This window comes from Penaeus japonicus, unplaced genomic scaffold (genome assembly GCF_977035675.1).
Source record: "Penaeus japonicus unplaced genomic scaffold, GWHDUDI00000001_assembly GWHDUDI00000029, whole genome shotgun sequence".
In the NCBI taxonomy this organism is placed as follows: domain Eukaryota; kingdom Metazoa; phylum Arthropoda; class Malacostraca; order Decapoda; family Penaeidae; genus Penaeus; species Penaeus japonicus.
In genome coordinates, this window is record NW_028234431.1 from 530,454 (window position 1) to 542,953 (window position 12,500).

A 12,500-nucleotide genomic window follows, 5' to 3' on the forward strand; every position below is an offset into this window, starting at 1 on the left:
TTACTGTTATTAATTTCTTCTTCATATCATCATTATTATCAATACTATCATCACTATTACCATTATTATTAATATTATCGTTTATAGACTATTTCTTATTTATCCTTTCTACTGTTCTTCTCGTTGTTACCATTATTCTTAATTATTGTTATTACTATTTTTGATATCATTAGCACTTTAGTTAAATAGATTATCTATGATTGATAATGGTGATGATGATGATGATAATGATGGTGATAGTGATGGTGATGATGGTGATGGTGGTAATGGTAATCATTATTATCATGATAATAAGAAAAATACAATAATGATATTTTCCTCATAATTATCACTACTGCCATTATCTTATTATCATTACTTTAATTGTTATAATAATTCTGTACAGGTACTTCCTTTCGATAAACGTATGTATATGTGATTAAATCTTATATTTCGATCTTATATTGTTCTGAATATAGACTGTCAAAAAGCAACTGATTTAATGCATCGAAACACAAATAGAAAGATAAAATACAAATTTAAGTACAAGATTGTCAACCGTATTTTTGCTTTTTCTTTTCCTCCCAGACACGAATTGCCGTGAAATGATATAGTGTTGATCTTCGTAATAATAAGGTTACTGCAATTGTTAAGAGCATTATAGCAACGAGAACATGTGACAAAGATACATAGATCTATTTCTTTATGCTTCTATTTCTTTATTGTGTTTGTACAATCTTTTTTATTATAAGGATTCACTATATTTAATATGACCACGTGGCCTAACGGATAAGGCGTCGGACTTCGGATCCGAAGAATGCAGGTTCGAGTCCTGTCGCGGACGAAAAACTAATTACTACTTTTTATGTTTTGTCTCGGTTCGCGGTTCTTCTCCGTTTTCTGACCTGTATCTTGTGGGTATGTGCCTGTGATTTTTTTTTTTTTTTTTATCATCTCTCTTGTTATTGTTGTTGTTGTTTTGTTATTATTGCCATTACTGTTGTTATTGTTATAATAATTATTATTAATGCTATTGTTATTGTCGGTTTGTTGTTATTATTGTATATTTCTTTTTCATTTTTATATACATGTTATTATCATTTATACTATTTAATCGTATTCATTATTAGTGTTACTCTTATTATCATTATCATCCTCGTTATTCTTAGTATTTTCATTATTATTATCAATTTATTACCATCATTACCATTATCATTACTACTATCACTATCATTATTATCATCATTTTTTGCTGTTGTTATTATCCTTATCATCGTTTTCGTTATTACTATCACTGATTTTCTCCTATCATCATCATCATTATTATGAATACTACCATCATTACTATCCTTATCATAATCATCTTCGCTTAACGATCATTTCTAATGCATTCTTTCCTCTATTCTGTTTACTATCATCGTTCTTAACTTGCAACATCACTAATTATTTTTGTCATTAGCTCTGTGATACCTGATAAGGAAATGAAAAACGTATTTTTCTGATTGATTCAGTTTCTATCATACAATCAGCTGATCATATTGCAATTGACGTTTCTCCGCTTTTATTGCAAATGTTTACCTTTTTTTGTCAATTCCTGCAATCACTAAATGCAATAATGTGATTTTTTAAAAAGATTATTTTCCTTCTGTTGCAAAATGGCCTGGTATTGTTGTATTTTTCTCATCCTGCCCCCCCCCCCCCCTTCCCCCACGAGAGAGGTCATAGGTCACTCGGATCGAGAACTTTGCAGAGACGCAATAAATTCATCATGAATAAAATAAAATCCATATGCTGGTGTTGATCTATTTTGCATGCAAGAAATTCTTTTGTTTGTTCATTTCTTTATTCCGTTTTGAACTTGATCTATCTATCTGTCTATCTATTCATTTATTCGTATTCGACATATGGCCTTAAAGAAGCATATTTTATTGTCCAAGATAACCCGAGAGAAAACGTAATTATTAACCATCGTAAAAAATAAATAGTGATGAGCCTTTATAGATTATGTGAATGCAAGATACTGATGATGGTGAAGATGATGATTATAATGAAAAATTATAATGACTGTATTGATACTGATGATGATGATAACAATGATAATTAAATGAATAATGATGATGATGGTGATGATAATCTGTGTCTCTTGGGTGTGTGATGGGTCCTGCAGATGGCTATGCAATATTTTTCTTCTTAATTAGTCATTTGTCGTTGTTGTTGTTAATGATTTCGTTGATATTATTATCATTATCATCATTATTATTATGTGTGTATACCTAGTATACTTATGTTATCATTTCCATTCCAATAATCATCTTTTTTTATTGTTATCACTATTATTATCATCCTTCAAATTTTTTCTTCTTCTTCTTATTATTATTATCATTTTATCATTATAATCAGTATCATTATTATTCTTATTATCATTTCGTTTGATGTTGATATCATTATTATTGTTATCATTATTACTGTTATTGATTTCTTCTTATCATCATTATTATCAATACTATCATAACTATTATCATTATTATTATTATCGTTTATAGACTATTTCTTATATATCCTTTCAACTGTTCTTCTCGTTGTTACCATTATTCTTAATTATTGCTATTACTATTATTGATATCATTAGCACTTTAGTTAAATAGATTATCTATGATTGATAATGGTGATGATGATGATGATAATGATGGTGATAGTGATGGTGATGGTGGTAATGGTAATCATTATTATCATGATAATAAGAATAATACAATAATTATATTTTCCTCATAATTATCACTACTACCATTATCTTATTATCATTACTTTAATTGTTATAATAATTCTGTACAGGTGCTTCCGTTCGATAAACGTACGTATATAAATATGTGATTAAATCTTATATTTCGATCTTATATTGTTCTGAATATAGACTGTCAAAAAGCAACTGATTTAATGCATCGAAACACAAATACAAAGATAAAATACAAATTTAAGTACAAGATTGTCAACCGTATTTTTGCTTTTTCTTTTCCTCCCAGACACGAATTGCCGTGAAATGATATAGTGTTGATCTTCGTAATAATAAGGTTACTGCAATTGTTAAGAGCATTATAGCAACGAGAACATGTGACAAAGATACATACAGCTATTTCTTTATGCTTCTATTTCTTTATTGTGTTTGTACAATCTTTTTTATTATAAGGATTCACTGTGTTTAATAAGACCACGTGGCCTAACGGATAAGGCGTCGGACTTCGGATCCGAAGTTTGCAGGTTCGAGACCTGTCGCGGTCGAGTAAGCAAACCTGATTTTTATGTTTTGTCTCGGTTCGCGGTTCTTCTCCGTTTTCTGACCTGTATCTTGTGGGTATGTGCCTGTGATTTTTTGTTTTTTTTTTGTTTTTTTATCATTTCTCTTGTTGTTGGTGGTGTTTTGTTATTATTGCCATTATTGCCATTTTTGTTATTGTTATAATCATTATTATTATTGCTATTGTTATTGTCGGTTTGTTGTTATTATTGTATATTTCTATTTCATTTTTATATACATGTTATTATCATTTATACTATTTAATCGTATTCATTATTAGTGTTACTATTATTATCATTATCATCCTCATTATTCTTAGTATTTTCATTATTATTATCAATTTATTACCATCATTACCATTATCATTACTACTATCACTATCATTATTATCATCATTTTTTGTTGTTGTTATCATCCTTATCATCGTTTTCGTTATTACTATCACTGATTTTCTCATATCATCATCATTATTATGAATACTACCATCATTACTATCCTTATCATAATCATCTTCGCTTAACGATCATTTCTAGTGCATTCTTTCCTCTATTCTGTTTACTATATCATCGTTCTTAACTTGCAACATCACTAATTATTTTTGTCATTAGCGCTGTGATACCTGATAAGGAAATGAAAAAGGTATTTTTCTGATTGATTCAGTTTCTATCATACAATCAGCTGATCATATTGCAATTGACGCTTTTCCGCTTTTATTGCAAATGTTTACCTTTTTTTGTCAATTCCTGCAATCACTAAATGCAATAATGTGATTTTTTAAAAAGATTATTTTCCTTCTGTTGCAAAATGGCCTGGTATTGTTGTATTTTTCTCATCCTGCCCCCCCTCCCCTTCCCCCACGAGAGAGGTCATAGGTCACTCGGATCGGGAACTTTGCAGAGACGCAATAAATTCATCATTAATAAAATAAAATCCATATGCTGGTGTTGATCTATTTTGCATGCAAGAAATAATGTTGTTTGTACATTTCTTAATTCCGTTTTGAACTTGATCTCTCTATCTGTCTATCTATTCATTTATTCGTATTCGACATGTGGCCTTAAAGAAGCATATTTTATTGTCCAAGATAACCCGAGAGAAAACGTAATTATTAACCATCGTAAAAGATAGATATTGATGAGCCTTTATAGATTGTGAATGCAAGAAACTGATGATGGTGATGATGATGATTATAACAAAAAATCATAATGACTTTAGTGATACTGATGATGATGATAACAATGATAATTAAATAAATAATGATGGTGGTGGTGATGGTGAGCTTATGGTGATGTGATGGTGATGATGACCTGTGTCTTTTGGGTGTGTGATGGTTCCTGCAGATGGCTATACAATATTTTTTCTTCTTAATTAGTCATTTATCGTTGTTGTTAATGATTTCATTGATATTATTATCATTATCATCATTATTATTATGTGTGTATACCTATTATACTTATGTTATCATTTCCATTCTAATTGTCATCATTTTTTATTGTTATCACTATTATTATCATCCTTCAATTTATTATCATTATTATTATTATTATTATTATTATTATCATTTTATCATTATAATCAGTGTCATTATTATTGTTATTATCATTTCGTTTGATGTTGATATCATTATTATTGTTATCATTATTACTGTTATTAATTTCTTCTTCATATCATCATTATTATCAATACTATCATCACTATTACCATTGTTATTAATATTAGCGTTTATAGACTATTTCTTATATATCCTTTCTACTGTTCTCCTCGTTGTTACCATTATTCTTAATTATTGCAATTACTATTATTGATATCATTAGCACTTTAGTTAAATAGATTATCTATGATTGATAATGGTGATGATGATGATAATGATGGTGATAGTGATGGTGATGATGGTGATGGTGGTAATGGTAATCATTATTATCATGATAATACGAATAATACAATAATGATATTTTCTTCATAATTATTACTACTGCCATTATCTTATTATCATTACTTTCATTGTTATAATAATTATGTACAGGTGTTTCCGTTCGATAAACGCATGTATAAATATGTGATTAAATCTTATATTTCGATCTTATATTGTTCTGAATATAGACTGTCAAAAAGCAACTGATTTAATGCATCGAAACACAAATACAAAGATAAAATACAAATTTAAGTACAAGATTGTCAACCGTATTTTTGCTTTTTCTTTTCCTCCCAGACACGAATTGCCGTGAAATGATATAGTGTTGATCTTCGTAATAATAAGGTTACTGCAATTGTTAAGAGCATTATAGCAACGAGAACATGTGACAAAGATACATAGATCTATTTCTTTATGCTTCTATTTCTTTATTGTGTTTGTACAATCTTTTTTATTATAAGGATTCACTGTGTTTAATATGACCACGTGGCCTAACGGATAAGGCGTCGGACTTCGGATCCGAAAATTGCAGGTTCGAATCCTGTCGAGGTTGAACAACTAAGGTATATTTTTATGTTTTGTCTTGGTTCGCGGTTCTTCTCCGTTTTCTGAAAATGACCTGTATCTTGTGGGTATGTACCTGTGATTTTTTTTTTTTTTTTTCTTCTCTTTTGTTATTGTTGTTGGTGTTTTGTTATTATTGCCATTATTGCCATTTTTGTTATTGTTATAATCATTATTATTATTGCTATTGTTATTGTCGGTTTGTTGTTATTATTGTATATTCTATTTCATTTTTATATACATGTTATTATCATTTATACTATTTAATCGTATTCATTATTAGTCTTACTATTATTATCATTATCATCCTCATTATTCTTAGTATTTTCATTATTATTATCAATTTATTACCATCATTACCATTATCATTACTACTATCACTATCATTATTATCATCATTTTTTGTTGTTGTTATCATCCTTATCATCGTTTTCGTTATTACTATCACTGATTTTCTCCTATCATCATCCTCATTATTATCAATACTACGATCATTACTATCCTTATCATCATCATCTTCGCTTAACGATTATTTCTAATGCATTCTTTCCTCTGTTCTGTTTAGTATCATCGTTCTTAACTTGCAACATCACTAATTATTTTTGTCATTAGCGCTGTGATACCTGATAAGGAAATGAAAAAGGTATTTTTCTGATTGATTCCGTTTCTATCATACAATCAGCTGATCATATTGCAATTGACCCTTTTCCACTTTTATTGCAAATGTTTACCTTTTTTGTCAATTCCTGCAATCACTAAATGCAATAATGTGATTTTTTAAAAAGATTATTTTCCTTCTGTTGCAAAATGGCCTGGTATTATTGTATTTTCTCATTCTGCCCCCCCCCTCCCCCCCTTCCCCCACGAGAGAGGTCATAGGTCACTCGGATCGGGAACTTTGCAGAGACGCAATAAATTCATCATTAATAAAATAAAATCCATATGCTGGTGTTGATATATTTTGCATGCAAGAAATAATGTTGTTTGTACATTTCTTAATTCCGTTTTGAACTTGATCTATCTATCTGTCTATCTATTAATTTATTCATATTCGACATGTGGCCTTAAAGAAGCATATTTTATTGTCCAAGATAACCCGAGAGAAAACGTAATTATTAACCATCGTAAAAAATAAATAGTGATGAGCCTTTATAGATTATGTGAATGCAAGATACTGATGATGGTGATGATGATGATTATAACAAAAAATCATAATGACTTTAGTGATGCTGATGATGATGATAACAATGATAATTAAATGATGATGATGGTGATGATAATCTGTGTCTCTTGGGTGTGTGATGGTTCCTGCAGATGGCTTTTGCAATAATTTTCTTCTTAATTAGTCATTTATTGTTGTTGTTGTTAATGATTTCATTAATATTATTATCATTATCATCATTATTATTATGTGTGTATACCTATTATACTTATGTTATCATTTCCATTCTAATAATCATAATTTTTATTGTTATCACTATTATTATCATCCTTCAAAAATTTTCTTCTTCTTAATATTATTATCATTTTATCATTACAATCAGTATCATTATTATTGTTATTATCATTTTGTTTGATGTTGATATCATTATTATTGTTATCATTATTACTGTTATTGATTTCTTCTTATCATCATTATTATCAATACTATCATCAATATTACCATTATTATTAATATTAGCGTTTATAGACTATTTCTTATATATCCTTTCTACTGTTCTTCTCTTTGTTACCATTATTCTTAATTATTGCTATTACTATTATTGATATCATGAGCACTTTAGTTAAATAGATTATCTATGATTGATAATGGTGATGATGATGATAATGATGGTGATAGTGATGGTGATGATGGTGATGGTGGTAATGGTAATCATTATTATCATGATAATAAGAAAAATACAATAATGATATTTTCCTCATAATTATTACTACTACCATTATCTTATTAGCATTACTTTAATTGTTATAATAATTCTGTACAGGTACTTCCTTTCGATAAACGTAAGTATAAATATGTGTGATTAAATCTTATATTTCGATCTTACATTGTTCTGAATATAGATTGTCAAAAAGCAACTGATTTAATGCATCGAAACACAAATACAAAGATAAAATACAAATTTAAGTACAAGATTGTCAACCGTATTTTTGCTTTTTCTTTTCCTCCCAGACACGAATTGCCGTGAAATGATATAGTGTTGATCTTCGTAATAATAAGGTTACTGCAATTGTTAAGAGCATTATAGCAACGAGAACATGTGACAAAGATACATACAGCTATTTCTTTGTGCTTCTATTTCTTTATTGTGTTTGTACAAGCTTTTTTATTATAAGGATTCACTGTATTTAATATGACCACGTGGCCTAACGGATAAGGCGTCGGACTTCGAATCCGAAGAATGCAGGTTCGAGTCCTGTCGCGGTCGAAAAACTAAGGTAAATTTTTATGTTTTGTCTCGGTTCGCGGTTCTTCTCCGTTTTCTGACCTGTATCTTGTGGGTATGTGCCTGTGATTTTTTTTTTTTTTTTTATCATCTCTCTTGTTATTGTTGTTGGTGTTTTGTTATTATTGCCATTATTGCCATTTTTGTTATTGTTATAACCATTATTATTATTGCTTTTGTTATTGTCGGTTTGTTGTTATTATTGTATATTTCTATTTCATTTTTATATACATGTTATTATCATTTATACTATTTAATCGTATTCATTATTAGTGTTACTCTTATTATCATTATCATCCTCATTATTCTTAGTATTTTCATTATTATTATCAATTTATTACCATCATTACCATTATCATTACTATTATCACTATCATTATTATTACCAGTTTTAATTGTTGTTATCATCCTTATCATTGTTTTCGTTATTACTATCACTGATTTTCTCATATCATCATCATCATTATTATCAACACTACCATCGTAACTATCCTTATCATCATCATCTTCGCTTAACGATCATTTCTAGTGCATTCTTTCCTCTATTCTGTTTACTATATCATCGTTCTTAACTTGCAACATCACTAATTATTTTTGTCATTAGCGCTGTGATACCTGATAAGGAAATGAAAAAAGGTATTTTTCTGATTGATTCAGTTTCTATCATACAATCAGCTGATCATATTGCAATTGACGTTTCTCCGCTTTTATTGCAAATGTTTACCTTTTTTGTTGTCAATTCCTGCAATCACTAAATGCAATAATGTGATTTTTTAAAAAGATTATTTTCCTTCTGTTGCAAAATGGCCTGGTATTGTTGTATTTTCTCATCCTGCCCCCCCCCCCCCTTCCCCCACGAGAGAGGTCATAGGTCACTCGGATCGAGAACTTTGCAGAGACGCAATAAATTCATCATTAATAAAGTAAAATCCATATGCTGGTGTTGATATATTTTGCATGCAAGAAATAATGTTGTTTGTACATTTCTTAATTCCGTTTTGAACTTGATCTATCTATCTGTCTATCTATTCATTTATTCGTATTCGACATGTGCCCTTAAAGAAGCATATTTTATTGTCCAAGATAACCCGAGAGAAAACGTAATTATTAACCATCGTAAAAAATAAATAGTGATGAGCCTCTATAGATTATGTGAATGCAAGATACTGATGATGGTGATGATGACGATTATAACAAAAAATCATAATGACTTTAGTGATGCTGATGATGATGATAACAATGATAATTAAATTAATAATGATGATGATGGTGATGATAATCTGTGTCTCTTGGGTGTGTGATGGTTCCTGCAGATGGCTATGCAATATTTTTCTTCTTAATTAGTCATTTATCGTTGTTGTTGTTAATGATTTCATTGATATTATTATCATTATCATCATTATTATTATGTGTGTATACCTATTATACTTATGCTATCATTTCCATTCTAATTGTCATCATTTTTATTGTTATCACTATTATTATCATCCTTCAATTTATTATCATTATTATTATTATTATTATTATTATTATTATTATCATCATTTCATCATTATAATCAGTGTCATTATTATTGTTATTATCATTTCGTTTGATGTTGATATCATTATTATTGTTATCATTATTACTGTTATTAATTTCTTCTTCATATCATCATTATTATCAATACTATCATCACTATTACCATTATTATTAATATTATCGTTTATAGACTATTTCTTATATATCCTTTCTACTATTCTCCTCGTTGTTACCATTATTCTTAATTATTGCTATTACTATTATTGATATCATGAGCACTTTAGTTAAATAGATTATCTATGATTGACAATGGTGATGATGATGATAATGATGGTGATAGTGATGGTGATGATGGTGATGGTGGTAATGGTAATCATTATTATCATGATAATAAGAATAATACAACAATGATGTTTTCCTCATAATCATCATTGCTGTCATAATTTTATAATCATTACTTTAATTGTTATAATAATTCTGTAAAGGTACTTCCTTTCGATAAACGTATGTATATGTGTGATTAAATCTTATATTTCGATCTTATATTGTTCTGAATATAGACTGTCAAAAAGCAACTGATTTAATGCATCGAAACACAAATACAAAGATAAAATACAAATTTAAGTACAAGATTGTCAACCGTATTTTTGCTTTTTCTTTTCCTCCCAGACACGAATTACCGTGAAATGATATAGTGTTGATCTTCGTAATAATAAGGTTACTGCAATTGTTAAGAGCATTATAGCAACGAGAACATGTGACAAAGATACATAGATCTATTTCTTTATGCTTCTATTTCTTTATTGTGTTTGTACAATCTTTTTTATTATAAGGATTCACTGTATTTAATATGACCACGTGGCCTAATGGATAAGGCGTCGGACTTCGGACCCGAAGATTGCAGGTTCGAGTCCTGTCGCGGTCGAAAAACTAAGGTAAATTTTTATGTTTTGTTTTGGTTCGCGGTTCTTCTCCGTTTTCTGACCTGTATCTTGTGGGTATGTGCCTGTGATTTTTTTTTTTTTTTTTTTATCATCTCTCTTGTTATTGTTGTTGGTGTTTTGTTATTATTGCCATTTTTGTTATTGTTATAATCATTATTATTATTGCTATTGTTATTGTCGGTTTGTTGTTATTATTGTATATTTTTATTTCATTTTTATATTATGGTATTATTTATATTATTTAATCAGTATCATTATCAGTGTTACTCTTATTATCATTATCATCCTCATTATTCCTAGTATTTTCATTATTATTATCAATTTATTACCATCATTACCATTATCATTACTATTATCACTATCATTATCATTACCAGTTTTAATTGTTGTTATCATCCTTATCATCGTTTTCGTTATTACTATCACTGATTTTCTCATATCATCATCATTATTATGAATACTACCATCATTACTATCCTTATCATAATCATCTTCGCTTAACGATCATTCCTAATGCATTCTTTCCTCTATTCTGTTTAGTATCATCGTTCTTAACTTGCAACATCACTGATATTTTCATCATTAGCTCTGTGATACCTGATAAGGAAATGAAAAAGGTATTTTTCTGATTGATTCAGTTTCTATCATACAATCAGCTGATCATATTGCAATTGACGCTTTTCCACTTTTATTGCAAATGTTTACCTTTTTTGTCAATTCCTGCAATCACTAAATGCAGTAATGTGAATTTTTTAAAAAGATTATTTTTCTTCTGTTGCAAAATGACCTGGTATTATTGTATTTTCTCATCCTGCCCCCCCCCCCCTCTTCCCCCACGAGAGAGGTCATAGGTCACCCAGATCGGGCACTATGAAGAGACGCAATAAATTCATCATTAATAAAATAAAATCCGTATGCTGGTGTTGATCTATTTTGCATTCAAGAAATTCTTTTGTTTGTATATTTCTTTATTCCGTTTTCAACTTGATCTATCTATCTGTCTATCTATTCATTTATTCATATTCGACATGTGGCCTTAAAGAAGCATCTTTTATTGTCCAAGATAACCCAAGAGAAAACGTAATTATTAACCATCGTAAAAAATAAATAGTGATGAGCCTTTATAGATTATGTGAATGCAAGATACTGATGATGGTGAAGATGATGATTATAATGAAAAATTATAATGACTGTATTGATACTGATGATGATGATAACAATGATAATTAAATGAATAATGATGATGATGGTGATGATAATCTGTGTCTCTTGGGTGTGTGATGGGTCCTGCAGATGGCTATGCAATATTTTTCTTCTTAATTAGTCATTTATCGTTATTGTTGTTAATGATTTCATTGATATTATTATCATTATCATCATTATTATTATGTGTGTATACCTATTATACTAATGTTATCATTTCCATTTTAATAATCATAATTTTTATTGTTATCACTGTTATTATCATCCTTCAATTTATTATTATTATTATTATTATCATTTTATCATTACAATCAGTATCATTATTATTGTTATTATCATTTCGTTTGATGTTGATATCATTATTATTGTTATCATTATTACTGTTATTGATTTCTTCTTATTATCATTATTATCAATACTATCATCACTATTACCATTGTTATTAATATTATCGTTTATAGACTATTTCTTATATATCCTTTCTACTGTTCTTCTCGTTGTTACCATTATTCTTAATTATTGCTATTACTATTATTGATATCATTAGCACTTTAGTTAAATAGATTATCTATGATTGATAATGGTGATGATGATGATGATGATAATGATGGTGATAGTGATGGTGGTGATGGTGATGG

The 12,500-nt window shown here is 28.6% G+C and overlaps 4 non-coding genes across 4 annotated transcripts; all 4 read left to right on the top strand.

Moving 5' to 3' along the window:
* The first annotated feature begins 750 nt into the window (after positions 1 to 750).
* On the top strand, positions 751 to 823 carry TRNAR-UCG (transfer RNA arginine (anticodon UCG)). The gene has a single exon. It is a non-coding gene; the product is annotated as a tRNA-Arg (tRNA).
* A 2,359-nt stretch (positions 824 to 3,182) lies between these two features.
* TRNAR-UCG (transfer RNA arginine (anticodon UCG)) lies at positions 3,183 to 3,255 on the top strand. The gene has a single exon. It is a non-coding gene; the product is annotated as a tRNA-Arg (tRNA).
* Positions 3,256 to 8,103: 4,848 nt separating this feature from the next.
* On the top strand, positions 8,104 to 8,176 carry TRNAR-UCG (transfer RNA arginine (anticodon UCG)). Its single transcript has one exon. It is a non-coding gene; the product is annotated as a tRNA-Arg (tRNA).
* A 2,391-nt stretch (positions 8,177 to 10,567) lies between these two features.
* On the top strand, positions 10,568 to 10,640 carry TRNAR-UCG (transfer RNA arginine (anticodon UCG)). Its single transcript has one exon. It is a non-coding gene; the product is annotated as a tRNA-Arg (tRNA).
* The last annotated feature ends 1,860 nt before the right edge of the window (positions 10,641 to 12,500 follow it).